At 41.2% G+C, this 12,804-nt stretch overlaps 1 protein-coding gene across 1 annotated transcript in view; it reads left to right on the forward strand.

Moving 5' to 3' along the window:
* The first annotated feature begins 424 nt into the window (after positions 1-424).
* Positions 425-12,804, forward strand: part of LOC121954538 (SERTA domain-containing protein 2-like) — a 41,967-nt gene continuing 29,587 nt past the window's right edge. The window contains exon 1 of the mRNA XM_042502097.1: positions 425-630. The gene's annotated coding sequence lies outside the window, so the exon portion shown is untranslated. The remainder of the gene's footprint in view (positions 631-12,804) is intronic.

Below are 12,804 nucleotides of genomic sequence, written 5' to 3' on the forward strand. Positions count from 1 at the left end.
TTAAGATTATATTTGGTTACATTTTCGTCTGATGGAAGCATCTGTCTAACCTTAATCTGTTCATAGACCATCACATTAAAAAAAAAATCAATTGATAATTTTTGTTTTTACACTTGTGGCTTTTATAAATGGTGAAATTGAAAAATTTGGCAGTCCCTTTGTTTTTCTTTGATTGCTGCTTTTAATGTAGTTTTCCAGTTTTCATGTTGTTCTCCGTTCCTTTATTTGCCTTGAATTTCACATCATACATTTGGGCATGAAGAGTAGCTGCTACTCGGGTAGTGGATAACAAGCCCCCCCCCAGTCCCAGTCCCAGTCCCAGTCCCAGTCCCAGTCCCAGTCCCTAACCACCTCCGGACTGAGTGCTAGGTTCACCGTATTTACTATCCGTCCCATGGCACATAAACGCAGCACCAGACTGGCTGTTCTTACATGACTTCGCATTGGCCGCGGTCTGTGACATTGGAGGCGTTGGATTCAGCCTGTCCATCAGTTTTTGGGTAAAATACAAATTAGACATCTTAACATTAGCGACGTGATCTTTCTGCCAGAACCAAAAATCCCGAAAGCCATTTCTTTCAAATCTATTTTTCTACTTTAGCACCGTGCTGGACGGATCTGCCATAGAGGGTGAGTGTCTCAAACTGCATCTTCAACTCTTGCGTGGTGTCTGCTGCTCTCTGTTGTGATGTTAAGTTGAGTTTCATTGTGCCTCTCTAACTGTAAGTTTGATTTTATGCGTCCGCGTATTGTCTCCTTTTTTAAAGCACCTTAAACACGTTAAGAAAGTAGTTCTTGGTGTGGTAAACATATGATATGTGCGGGTCCAATGAATGGGCAGGTATTCTGGGCTGTCTACGTGAGGAAACGCTTTCACAAGCGGAAAAGCGCAGCGTGGAATTCCCGTTACGCACAATTGTATCGCGCGTGGACAGTGCACCGCCAAACTGCACTGAAAAAAATGTGTTTTAAAGGATCTTGCGCCTCGCTTAACGCGTATGTACTATTAAACGAGGCATCATGTAATTCAGCGTATTAAGTTGAAGCTGTTCTTCAAATCGGCAGACAGCTGACACACCAAATGTGATTTATCATCATGAGATCTTACATTTTGGAAATTGTGCCCCTTCTACCGACACTCTTTCTCTTCAACGAGAAGAGAATGGGAATCTATTATTAAAGTTTAAATTAGAGGAAAAATGTGTTATGTTCGGCACATAATTTGCACGCCGAATTAAGTAAAGGGTTGTCAAGATTAACATCCATACCCCCCCCCCCCCCCCGGAAGTCTAGTTTGTTAAGGTTTTCATAAGAGTGAGAATGTAACCGGTCAGTTGGATAAACCGGCCACGGTTTGCTCTCTTGTCGCTCCGAGGAGAGCGGCGCGCGCTCGCCGCTGTTCTGCTGCTGCTGCCTGCATTATATAACCAAGTTGTGTTTAAGCTCACACGCATACACACACACACACACACACACACACACACACACACACACACACACACACACACACACACACACAGCATCACTGACTGATTTGCTGCTGCGCTGCTCTGGTGCAACACAGTATTCCCTACTTGGGCCTGATCCACACACTGGTGTTAATAAGACTGTGATAGTGTGGATGCGTGCGTATATGCATGCGTGCCTGCGTGCGTGCGTGCGCTTTGATGCGTGCGTGAGGTGTCATCGAGTTCAAACTGTGAGGGAAAAAATAACTGCAGGGAAAGAGTTGTATTTGAAATCATATTTATTACAGTTAGTGTTAGTAGTGGTGGCAGTAGTAGTGGGTAACCTGGAATACTAGTTAATTCTCATGTTAAGCTTAGACACTCATTGCACATGCATCCACACACAGGCTGAGCAGGTCTGTCTTAATGCTGTTGCTGTACTTATCATGTTTTAATTGTGATATCATAAGTGTATTTGACAGAGCGTGCAGTTCAGCGTGGCTTTACCTAACTCCTGTGGCATCTGGTGGCATTTTGCACAAAGAGCTGGGGCCTCTCAGATGGTCTCCTTTAAAAAAATCAGGCCCAAAGATACAATATCATGCATTATTTCACAATAAAAAGCAAAGATTAGAGAAAAGTACCCCCAAAATATAAAGAAATGATCAGAACATTGTTTCTTCTTCTTTCCTCCACCCTTCATACCTGTATACCTGTACCTGTCTACATTCAACTCCAACTCAACCAGCTAAAACAATAAACCACTACATGTGCATCAGTTTGAATATTTTCAGAATTTCACATATAATAATAAATCAGTCACTGGAGCCTTCAAAAAAAGTACTTTTAGTGTTTATACTTAAAGTACATTTAACTGATAACACGTCTGTACTTTGACTTTACTTAGAGTGTTTTTACACTGAACTCACTGATATCACCTCAGTTTACTACCACATAAGAGCATTAAGGACAAAAAAATATTTTCTTCACTTTTTTGGATTAAATATTTTAATCAACTTCAGTCCTGACCAAAATGACCAAATATTTGAATATTTGGGGTATTTTAACCCTTTAAAAGCAAATTGATAACATGACGTCACCATTGTTTCTTTGTGAATGATGGAGGGCTAGGGGACTTTTTTTTTTTTTTTTTTTTTACTCAAGTGTTGGATAAGATTAGCAACAACATTGATTTTGATGCATTGATAGCATTAAATGCATTAAGACCCCTAAAGCCATTAAGGATAAAAATGTCCACTTCCAAAAAACTCTTATAAAAATATTACAAATAAATTTTCTTATCATTTTTTGAGTAAAATCTTTCAGTCAACTTCAGTCCTGATCAAAACTACCAAATATTAAATATTTTGTCCTTAATGGCCTTATGTGATAGAATATTTGTACACAGTGTTATAGACCCATTAGAAAAACTGAAATTGGAACCAAAAAAAAAAACCTTCTTACCAAAAATCATGCCAAATGCAGTAACTCAGACAAATGATTGCCACAACAAAAGGGAAAATGACCCCTTTGGATTAAAATGTCCATAATGATACCAGAGGATTAAAAACAACTGTATCTCCACTGGCAGTAATACTATACGATTTTCTATAGTAACTTTAATTTTTTTGCCTAATATGCATATTTTCATTGTATCCACATAACATGTACTTTCTGTCGGGGTACTGCATCAGTCATTCGCCCTGTCTGGCCCATGCCGGTCTGGCCTGGATGAAGCGGGTGCCGTCAAATGGCCATGGGGGCTGCCGGAACTTTGTCAACGGGATTACACAAGCAACCAGGCTTCTAATTTAGCAGCTAATCCAGATTAAGGTGCCGTGGTTCGTCTGTGCTCCCAGCCTGAGGCTCAGACGCCGCGGCCCGTCTGGCACACAGAATCAGCCGCCATCCAGCCTTCACTGTCTCTGAACACAGAACACAGGTCCCTGCAGTGGCCTATATCTGATATCTTTGTTTTTCTAGGTAGGGTTCTTAAACTCACATTGTGGACAGAGTAAACTCGAGACTGATACCTGTCCATGGTATTTTATCAAATCTGGACTCAGACGAGAATTAAATTGGCAAGTGCTTCCCATGCCATCCTGAGCTGTTGATGCACAAGACAGAGCAGCTGGTGCTCAAAGTGAAGCAGGGCTGAGGTTGCTCTCACCTGAAATGAACCAAAGATAATGCTCTAGAGTTCAAATTATGGACTATATATAAAGATGGATGACGATTAAGTGTCACAACTGCTGTCAAGCAGTTGCAGGAACACCAGACTCTCTCTCACCTAACACTGAAGCTTCATGGTGCACGGTGTCTCTCTCTCTCCTGATGGCACAAACTGTCTGGGACATTCTTCTCTTGCCCCATGGTCTCTTCCCACCTGACAGTGGAGCTGTGAAGCTCATGGTCTGTCCCTCACTCACCTGATGGTGAAGCTCTGGGGCACAAGTTGTCAGCCCCGTGGCTGTAATCCCCCTCCTGCTGACCTAAACTCCGTTGATTCATGCTGAAGCTCCGAAACCCAAAAAATGTGTGTCTCAGTGGCTGCAGACCGCTGTCTTGGTGGAAATAAGGTGTTTAAAGAGACCACTCACAATGATTTCAGGCTTTGTTCCAGCCATGTGTCTGCTCAAAATGTCCTTGAAGAGGACTCTGAACTTGAATTTTCTCGCTCATTTTAAGTTGCTTTGAGTGGCATCCCAGTATCCACTGCATTCTTAACATGCAGATATCTTATAGTATCATCTTCTGTGGTGCAAACAGTGGATTTATGTGTCATAAAGGACAATTACCAACTTCAGATTGGCAGTCAGTGAAAGATCATGGACAGGCGCTGTATTTCTCGCTGACTTTAACACCACTAACTGCTGGTTCGTGCTTCTGTTTTTTCTGACCTTCTCGTTTTAATGCATTTGGCATTCAGTGTGGAGAATCTGACAGAGAGACTGAAAGAGACACAGAGAGAGAGAGAGAGAGAGGGAGAGCTCTGTGAACTATAAATAGACAGTGGGAGAGTTGTTGCGATGATAGCATCACCACACAATAATCCCTCAGTAGGACTGGCGTTGCTCCACTGCACTAACCCAGCCCTAACAGTGAGCAGGTATCCCCCTGTAAGCAGGGTTATCTGGTGAACCTGAGCCTCTGACCCTCTGCTCAGCCTCTCTGTGTGTACATGTTGTATTAAGCTTGTTAAGATGGACCTGTGGGCAAAGGAGAATGTTCCACTGTGGCCTCAACAGTCTAAATTCAGAATAATCCTTTTAAATTTGTCGTGTACGGGGGGGCTTACTGGTCAGTCAGACAGCAGGCGTAGGTGTAGACTATGTTCCTGTAATGTTGTGGGATTTAGCTGCTGTTTGTTGAATGCTGTGCTGGACTCTCACTGTGGCTCCCATCAGCTCTCACTCAGACGCAAAATATTGACCCTTATCAGCCCCCAGATACTGAATATTGCTCTTGACTTCTGTTGCTGATAAGGTCTAACTGCAGAAATGTAAAGGGATTAATCAACAAATTGGCTCGATTTCTTTTAAAAACAGACATTTTTCCTTTTTTTTTGATAATACTAATAATCCCCCCTCAGGCTCATTTCAGATCATTTTCTTATCAACCTTTATATACATGCTGTGGTAACTCTTCCATCAAATGCAGATTATCTGCTCCAATATGTCGATTTTTGCTTTTTTTGACCAATCAAATCATGAGTTTGAGCAATTTGTATGTGAGGTCATCAGTTTAGGATTTACAGAAGCATTCGCATCTTATCAATAAAGCTGTTTACGGGGAGACAACGGCGCAAAGATGAGATATGCAAGTTTAGTCAGCCTCATCTCTTGTTGATCCATCGTCACAATAGGTGATGTTGTGTGTGTGTGTGTGTGTGTGTGTGTGTGTGTGTGTGTGTGTGTGTCAGCTCTACGTTCTCTGTGCCTTTACTTTGAGCAGAGCGCTCACCATCACCCCACCCCTTCAGGCATTGACCTCCTTTTCATTACTCACACAAGCAGCACCTTTTCTCGCTTCTTTCCCTCTCTTTCTCTCTCACATAGTGATTGTGTGTGTGTGTGTGTGTGTGTGTGTGTGTGTGTGTGTGTGTGTGTTTGTGACATTATCTAACTTTATTTGAAAGATTAACTGTGGGGGTATTTCAAGGAAAAACAAACTTTCTAAGCGTGGAAGTTATATGAGCTTTTTCAGGGCTTTTAGTCATGCCACATGGTCTTCATCAGGGGATAAAATTTGCTCAGTTGTACGATGACTCTGTTAACATGCAGCTCTGTAGGTAATTTCATCTAAATTATGTTCAGGACTTCTTGTCTGTGTTGGTTTAAAAAATTACAGTGAGATGATTGAAAGCTCTGACAAAAGCTAGTGAGAGAACCTTGAGTTAGTATTGTTATGTTAAGGTACAAGGTAGATTTATTAGTCATTTTTTAAACATAGTTATCAGAAAGTTATTAAAATTGTTATTATTACAATTGTTTTTATTTTTTTTAATTAAAAAACTGTAACTTCGATGTTATAGCCCAAACACTGGTCAGCTCACGTTACATTATACATTATTTAAAATTTTCTTGCTTTAGTGCTGTAGTGTAATTATTCAAATCATAATATACACATATATTTTCCATATATATTTTTTAATGTATTTGATTTTAATTAATTTAACTGATTCATTTATTGTTGTTGTTTTTTTTTTTAAAAAAAAAACTTTATTATTTTTATGTATTTTTTAAATATATATGTATATTTTTTTCCAACAAGCAACAGTGTTATAGGCGCTTTAATATTTAAAATTCTGTTGTTGGAGGCAGCCTGTAGCTCCTAGGACAACCATCATAATATAATCATGATTCATTACAACATTAAACATGTTGTTTTCCGTGGTACTTACAGTATGTTTATGATGCGCATTACAATGCACTTAATGTCTAATGATAGTGAAAGAAGTGTGCCGCGTTCATAACGAGGAGACATGACTAAGTATAGATCTGAGGCACATATACTGTACATGCAGAGCACACACACTCACACACACATGAACAGGGGGATCGGATGTCAGAAGAGCAGCGCTTGCAGAGCAGGCCTCTTAACGAGAGCCAAAAGAACAAAGTATTAATAATAGATTAGCCTGCATTCACAGAGAAGAGAGATCTGGGGGGAGAGACAGTAGATAGATAGATGGATAGATAGATAGATAGAGAGATATTTTTGAAGAATCTATCAAATGAAGTTTACATGTTTTGTTCTCTAATGTTGACTTGTTGAGATGTTATCATGTTACCTCCCTCAGCACAGTGACTCATTGCTCCACTACCTGTGTAGTAGTCCACGTTACATCATGTCCTCTGTTGGAATACCCCCTCCCACACACTCTTCCTCCCTCTGTGCATGTGTCAGTGAGAATATGCTGTTCAGTGTTTAACGTCATGTCGGAGACTCGCAGAACAAAATCAGTTCGAACATTAGGATCATTATGCTGCATTAATACCAGTGTGTTCAGCAGCTGGTTTTTTCATTGCCCTTCCTTGTTTTATTTTAGACCTGATGAACATCTGGAATCTTGCATGTTATATGGAAACAATGGTAGACATGAGGTTCCCACTTGGAAAAGCTGCTCATTTCAACAAAATGTCCTGAAATGACCCTTAGCTATATATTGACTTGTGTGTGTGTGTGTGTGTGTGTGAAGTTTCTCACTAGAGAGGTGTTTTCATGTCTTTGCACTTCCTTAAGATTCAAACGTATGCCGGGCAGCTATTTACGTCCTAAAATCAGGAAATGAGTTGGCATTTTAGCACTATGGGTTCCATCATCTAGAAAACAGTGGTGTTTTTTTGATGAGTTTCTGGTTAGATGTCTGAAATAGCTGAAACTTTCAAGTTTTGTTCTATGACATAAATATGTCAATAAATACCCCGCTCGCACACTTTTACGCTTTTATGTGTCTCAAAAAGGCGGTTGCTAACAAGTGTCTAAATGAGACTACAGAGCGTCATCGTGTCGCACCGCGCTCAACAGCCCTGTTGTGATGACGACGTTAAATTGTGTGACCATGCTGGAGATCGTTGATAGCCTAACGTTAGCTTTTTACCAAAGGCATTAAGGCCTCAAAAATCCAAAAAGTGATGTTTATTATTGAAGGTTATTTATTTTGAGCAAAACATGTATGCATCATAAACGTTTGTTATGTTTTACAATAATCCAAAATCCAATAGAAAAATCCCATAGGTTTTTTGACGAGGGAACCAAGGTGATGCTAACTTCCACATTGGCCAACCCAAAAACATTCCTGGAACATATTTAAAAGCCAATTGCTGTCGAATGCAGGGGACACATATCAACAAGGGGGACAGACTTTGACGCAACAGAAATCTTCAGAACAGAGTGAGCACGTCAGTACAGGGAGCAGAGTTAGCATTAGCATAGTGAGCATGTTTGCTGTGGACATAGTAACGTGAGCCGTTTTTGGATGTAAATCAAACCCTGGAACTTCTCACTGTCTACCAAAGCCCTGATTGTTATTGTACGTTTCACAACCGTTTCAACATCTGCCATTTAGCCCACAAGCTAACAAACAACATAAACAAGTAAAAGACGCTAACTACATTTACCAGTCTGATGTGTCTAAAAGTTGCCGTTGGTGCATCAGTCTCCTCATCTGAAACTGGGAGGCTCAGAGATGTTTGGCTGAATGGCTTTGATGTTTCTTAGCCATCGGAACATTTGTTTTCCGAGTTCTTTGTACTTTCCTTGCAAAGTAACATTATGTCAGTTGAGTTATTATAAGCTGCCAGCAGCTCTTGCTCTGCAGTACATGCTGTGCACAAAGCTTCTCTGTCTTTAGGACATTTTGTTACTCAGTGAATCTTAATCTGCAGAGCTGTGTGCCCAGATATTATCTGTTTTGTTAATGAGATGTTAAAAGTGTATTTATTGCTTAAATAGCAGATAATGAAAGTCTATACTTATATGATGTTCATATTTAACTGTGTGTTATACAGTACAATACAGTGCTCTGTTACCAGCACAATGTTGCATTAGGGGCCGTAGCCGTGGCAAATGTTCAATGAGTGGAGGAGTGTTAACAGGCCGGCCCTGATATTGGGTTATTTGGCTTGCAGCCGCTGTATGATTATGGCCTAATGATTATATACTTTGTTGTACACTGCTGTGTCAGCTTGGCAGCCATTCAAGTGGCCGATATCTGTGTCAATGGTACAGAGTAGCATTTGGGGAGATTACTGTTTGGGTGTCTGACTGAATGATGATGTGTGTAATACCATAATTTGGGTCTTTGTGTGGAAGCAAGTTGTGTGCTATGGGTAGAAAATTCACATATCTTTCCATGTTGGACACTGATGGTCATGTGTGTGCTGAAACAGTTGAAATGTACAAGCTGGTAGACGAGTGGTTTTACTGGGCCTTAAGCTGCGTTGCCCCCTCATGAGGGCAAAGACAGACATTGCAGAGGCCGCCAACCTGGGTCCCACTGAGAGGTCTCAAGGAAAACTTAAGGGTCATGTTTTTGCTTTAGTTTGGGGCTTTTTTTGGTGAATTGTTGGACAGTTCACTGCTTTGGGTCTGTAAATTCATTTAAATGACATAAACCATCAGTCTTTGGTTGACCTGGTCACCAGGGTTCCTGCGGATCCCCAAAAAGTCTTTAAAGACATTACATAAATCCATCTAAAAGATAAGGCCTTAGTTGGCTTTAAAATGTCTTAAATCATTCTTTTAAAATTCTTAAAAATGCATCTTTTAAAATCTAAAAAAGAAAAATTGACAATATGACAATAGCAAAACAAGAAGATATAGGTGGGCGGCAGGCTCATCCTGCATTTAAAGTCTGTGTAAAGTGAATTCAGAGATTTGTTTCGAAACACATTCTTAATGTTGGAAACTGATTGTTGAAAACATGTTACATGACCCTTTGCTATATAGTACTGAACTGTGGAGTTAGACGGTTGACTGTTTTTTCATCATTTCCCTGTTTTAAGATTTTTTGGGCTTGATGATGCAATGGAGCTATATTCAGCATAATCCCGCCTCCAACAATGTAGCAGTATAAAAACGAGAAGCATCATTAGCATAGTCCTGCAATTGGGCGTGGCCTCCGCTCCTCCAGCAGAAAACACCGCCAGTGTTTCAGGTCAGAGAATACTGCGTATTTTTTCATTATTTAGAGGCCTTCTTTTGCATACTTGGTGATTTTTTTGGTAATTCAAATTTGGTCGGGTGTTTAATAACACATCTTTCTGTGATGTGACAAACTCAGAACACATTTTAACCATCACTTAACAAGGACTTTAAGCACTGTAGATCTGCTCTTTGATTTGATGTTGTTTAACTGTGTTTATGGTTGATTTGGATCCTTGTTTATTACTTCTTGAGGATGAAATTATTCATATTTTTTAAAACTTGCAAATTGAGCCTTGCATCCAGGAAATAGAGATCCAACTGACACATATATAGTTTTTAAGTTTCACTGTGTGTGTGTGTGTGTGTGTGTATATGTGTGTGTGTGTGTGTGTGTGTGTGGAGCTGAGGCCAGTTTGCATGACTCTTGGCTGGCTTGTTCTCTAGTGGATTTTTCTGTTCAATAATTAATGTGGAGGACACCACGTGTGTGTGTGTGTGTGTGTGTGTGTGTGTGTGTGTGTGTGTGTGTGATCAGGTGTTTGTGTTTGTTCTGGGCTGTATTGTGTTTCCTTGTGTTTACTGGGACTGTTGGCAGGGCCAAACTGTACTGTCCCTGAGGGGATTGGTTAAGAGGAGACTGGGATATCTGGTTTTTGACTTGGCCAGACTGGACCAGACAACGTTGGTTAAGCTTTGAACCAAACTGGACCACTTTGGATGCCAAAGCCCAGGTGAACCGGACTGGGCTCAACAGGAAGTAGACTGATGTTTGAGCAGCGTGTTTTCGCAGGATCAGACCAGATGAGCTTGCAGTTCGGATCATTTTCCCCCTAATTTTCCATCCTATTTGCTGTCACGTTCCCAAAGCCTGCAGAAGTGGTTCAGATTCTCAGGTTTTCCACATTGTGTTGTGCCCAGAAAAAATCTCACTCCATTTCACTTTCCCTCTATTTGTTTGTTTGAGCACTTTGGGCTGAAAAAGCTTGGAAGCAACACATCTTTCTTACAGGTTTGGTTTGGCTCACAATCACCGTGACGAAGGAGAAAGTTAAACTAAATATTTAGCAGTCCGGTTTGTTTTTTCCCCTCCAGTCATTGCCCTGCCCTGACTGCTTTTTCTCTGATATTTCAAAAGATGAATTTTATTTCGTTGCACAATAGCTGCTCCATTTTAGTCATACAGCTGCAGCTGTGCCTGTGTCTCCATGTCTTGGACATTACAGCTACAAATGGAAAGAGGATATAGAAACAATGAATTATGAGAGATAATAACACCTAACCAACTCCGTCCTCTAAAACAGACCATGTTTGAAACCAACCGGGAAGAGCTTGAGCTAAGATGTTTCCATTAAGCTACTGTCAAGAACAAACTTAAAATGCTCATCAGTAAAACTACCTTTCAGGGCTTTTAACTGCATTTCCCAGTCTTCATTCAGCAAACAGGACTACGGTCTCAGTTCAGCTGTCCTCATGTGACCTAAAGCGCAAGTTAAACTTTTTGTATCAGTGTTGCTGCAATTGTGTTCAAGGTTTAATGTGTCCTAAACTCCAATTACTGCCAAAAATACTCACTGTACTGTACAGAACCGTCTGCTGTCTGCTCGCACTTTTGAACTATTTCCAGCTCTTACGTGTTAAAGTTCTGTCATAAACCAAAATTAAGCTCTATTGTTAAAACCATCACCTTTTCCATCTTATTTGAGTTTGCAGTGATGAAACCTTATTGTGAGACCCACTGCAGGCCCGACGGCTCCTCATTCACTAAATAGCAATTAGTTTGTGATAAGTTAATTATAAACTGAAACTTTCGGGAATTTAAAACAACACCTCCATCATAACTTGATCCTTTATCATTTATACATAAGAGGAACCTACAGTGTGTTAATTTAAACAATCAAGTGTAACTGTGATATATGCCTATTTATTATTACAGTTTAAACCATTATTTCATTATCGCTACAACTGCCTGCTACAAGTCAGCAGTTTTTCACTAAAGCGTTTTCCAAAACTTTGGACAGTATGTCTGAATGTGGAGCAGGTGCTGTGAAGAGTTAAATAGTGACAGTAGTCAGAAGTCCCAAAATAAGTGGTGGAATGCACTGACCATCACTCACTGATGATATATAACAGAGCATCTCAGGGGGGAGTTTAAGTGCACACACACGCAGGTTTCCTGGGCTGTGGTTTGCTACAGGCTACTTACAGAATTTAAAATAACAATGGAGCACTGTTTTGGTGCTCAGCTGCACTTTTTATGTATGTACGTAAATGTGTGTGTGCATGTGTGTGTGAGTGTGGACCGCAAACACAAACAGTGCATTTACTCTCCGCTTTGTGTCCTCTTGGACACATGTTCATCAGTTTTTCCCCCAAATATGTTTTTTTTTCTTGTGCCGAGCAGAGCGCGGACAAAGGACTGGGTGTCTGGAGAGGGTGCTGGGGAGGGGAGAAGGGGTTGATGGGTGATGGGTGGGGAACTGGAGAAAGGGATGATGGGTGGGAGTCTGCAGGAGACGGCTGGCTGGCTGTTTGTGGGTGTGAGTTTTGAGGGGGCAAAGGTGGGTGTGTGTGTGTGTTTGTAAATGTGTGTGTGTGTGTGTGTGTGTGTGTGTGTGTGTGTACACATTCATCTGCATATCTGTCTGTATGTGTCTAAGAACATGCATATACTCATCTGCTGGTGAACCCGTCTGTGTGTGCGCCCTGCCCGCCTGTACCGTGTGTGTGTGTGTGTGTGTGTGTGTGTGTTTGTGTGTGTGTGTGTTCTTTTGTTTTGCTCTGGGTTGCTGGGTGATGGGACCAGCTGGGAGGGCTGAAGCCATTCACTTCCCTTCTGCTACCCTGAAGGCAGCCAGCAGGGAGAGAGAGGGAGGGAGGGAGGAAGGGAGAGAAAGAGAGAGAGGGGGTCGAAAGAACGAAATGGAGGAGAAAAGCGAGACAGAGGTGGAGGGGGGGTGTTACTACGTTATTGCCAAGAGATAGTGAGAGAGCGACCGCAATCAGATGAAACAGAAAGAGACCGACAGTGAAGGCAGAGGGGTGAGGAAGTTTTGAACGTAGCTCCGAGTGAATGAAGAGATTCATGAAGGAAAGTAAGGCNAGAGATAGTGAGAGAGCGACCGCAATCAGATGAAACAGAAAGAGACCGACAGTGAAGGCAGAGGGGTGAGGAAGTTTTGAACGTAGCTCCGAGTGAATGAAGAGA

The sequence above is a fragment of the Plectropomus leopardus genome, chromosome 15, assembly GCF_008729295.1.
Source record: "Plectropomus leopardus isolate mb chromosome 15, YSFRI_Pleo_2.0, whole genome shotgun sequence".
Lineage (NCBI taxonomy): Eukaryota > Metazoa > Chordata > Actinopteri > Perciformes > Serranidae > Plectropomus > Plectropomus leopardus.